This window comes from Nannospalax galili, unplaced genomic scaffold, assembly GCF_000622305.1.
Source record: "Nannospalax galili isolate Female #2095 unplaced genomic scaffold, S.galili_v1.0 scaffold1183, whole genome shotgun sequence".
In the NCBI taxonomy this organism is placed as follows: Eukaryota; Metazoa; Chordata; class Mammalia; order Rodentia; family Spalacidae; genus Nannospalax; species Nannospalax galili.
In genome coordinates this window covers 665,817-668,510 of record NW_008350356.1, presented here as the reverse complement: position 1 = coordinate 668,510, position 2,694 = coordinate 665,817, and positions in this window count along the sequence as shown.

Below are 2,694 nucleotides of genomic sequence, written 5' to 3'. Positions count from 1 at the left end.
GGCTAGATGTCTCAGCTGTACCAATCTGGTGCTGAAGGCCTAGAGGATTCCTAGAAAGCATCTGGTCTTCAGTCTATATTAAAAGCCTAAGGAAGTTGGTTCTAATATTGGTAAAGGGATGCCACAATAACAGGACAGATGAACTTGTCAACAACAGTGAAGGCAAGCAGGCGAAATGCAGTCCCCTTCTTCCACATCTTTTTACCTGGGCCACCACCAGAAGGTGCTGCCCACACTTAGCATGGGTCTTCCACTTCAAATAATTGGATCAAGAAAATCCCTCACAGGAGTGTCTAGCAGCTTGAGATTTTAGTTGATTCCAGATCCAGTCAATTTGACAACCAAGAGTAGTCATCACACTGGTTTTGGAGACTAGTTTTGAATTGGGAAGGTGGAAAAAAGACAGTGATAAGCTGCACACCCCATGGGAAGGCTCTCCAGATGACAATACCAATTCTAACCCTCCTTTAGGAGTGAAGAGACTCTCTAATCTCCAAACCACATGTCTGACATGCACCATGCATTTGGGTTCTTAGATATATGCCGTAACTCAGCTTTTTTTCCAAGAAAGCAGACAACAAGTTCCATCAGTGTTGGGTGCCACATTTCTCCTTTCTCCCTTACAGCTCCTATCACAAAAAGGCAAGTTAAAAATCTCTGGGGTCTTATAATCTTCTGAAGACAGAGTTACAGACACATATGCTTGTCATCAGTTCCCCAACAGAATACTATCTTGCCCTCCTGCCCTCCTGCACAGCTCAGTGTGGATTCTAGGCGCTAGAGTCTCCTTCCTGCCTCATCTTAGGTCTTTTGAACCCTGAACATAGGTCCAGACCTTCGGTTATCCTTCAGGCTGGGTTAACCACAGGGGCTTGAGGAGTCTGGTCCAATGTTCTGGGGCTTCTCACCCAGCGTTTCAGAATTCTGCTTGCACATTGATTTTCAGCATCATGATGATAATTACTTTTTAACGTTATTTTCACAACTAACTTTCGTTTCCTAACTCTCTCTTTGCCTTGCCTGACTCCCTGTCCAAATAATCTACCCAAAATTCCACTTCAAAATAAGAAGCCAGAGGAGTCTGGTCCAATGTTCTGGGGCTTCTCACCCAGCGTTTCAGAATTCTGCTTGCACATTGATTTTCAGCATCATGATGATAATTACTTTTTAACGTTATTTTCACAACTAACTTTCGTTTCCTAACTCTCTCTTTGCCTTGCCTGACTCCCTGTCCAAATAATCTACCCAAAATTCCACTTCAAAATAAGAAGCCAGTTGTTGGGGACAAAAAAATAAAATACCTTGATGAATGCTGTAAGAACTCTGCATTTTGATAGAAAACTCTGTTTAAAATGTTGATTTAGATTTACTTGCTAAGCTTGCCTGTTCTGCCTGATTTGTATCTACCACACATGGATGATTAACCTAGTTGAAATGCTAAGAATTGAAGTGCTGTAAACCTCCTTCCTGGACCCTGGACCCCTGACTCAGTTGATTTGCAATGTGTCCTGTAGGCCTGTTTGCACATACCAGATAACCGATAAGGAACAAAGAGAGGGAAGTTGCACCAGGCTTACACCAGATCTAGCCTTCCTGGAAAAGATGTTTAACCGAAACTATAGCTTTTAGAAGATGTTTGATCAAAGTGTCTGCTGAGGAATGCTTTTTGTGTAATGACTATGTGGGCCTATATAATCTGTATCTGACACTGAATGGGGGTCGATCGTTCTGACCAGACTTGCATGTCTTGGGAAACCGGTCGACCCCAGCCGGCTGGAAAGTAAAGACTCTGCTTGATTTTTACATCTCCAATCCCGTGTATTTGTTATCTGGAGGGGACCCATCGAGTCACGGACCCTAACATTTTGGGGGCTCGTCTGGGATTCGAGGGGGGACCCCTGGAAAACAAAAGACGGGTGGAGGCAGAGTTTCATACGAGGAAGGTCCTCGTAACAAGTCTCAGGTTCAAGTCCTGAGCAGGGAAGTCCAGGTTTGTGTCCTGGCTCTAGGGTTGGAGAGATCCGACTCTGGGAAGGAAGCTTAACAACAGGAAGCTGGCACCAGAAGTGGAAAAGGTCGAGCTCGTAACCCTACGGCAGTCCGAGTGGACGCCCTTCGGGAGAATTACCAAGAGCCTTGGGAATCTGGAAGGTGAGAGTGAGAGTGGTGAATGCGGCGCGCACCGGAGTGAGAGGAGGACCGGTCTGAATGAAAGTAGTGAAATGTGGTGTGGATGTATGCTGATGGTTACGCTCCTTATAGTAGGAGTGGGATTGGTTCTGTATTTCTCTATACGCACCTGGTTCTAAAACTTTTTTCCTCTCCATATACTGTTCCATACTCGGGACCAGAGTCTTCGCGTGGGACCGTTAATGACAAAGGAGCAACTGAGGCCTACTGGTCAGGGCCACTCCCTGATGTAGGTGGAAGGCTCTTAGTCCTCTTAACGGACCCCGACAGCCCTCACGGGTGGAGACGAAAGCCCCTTCTCACACTCTGCAACTCTAGTCCTTGGCGCTAACCACTGGACTACCCTTTCCTGTCAACCACTACAACAGCCCCGCGGGCACGGGTCGAGCAATTAAAAGCCACAGGGCGCTCGCCGCTGAAAGACTCCCGTGTAAGGATAAGGGGGGTCCCAGACGTGAATCCCAGATAAATTCACATCCCCCGCAGAAGAAAAACTGGGCAACA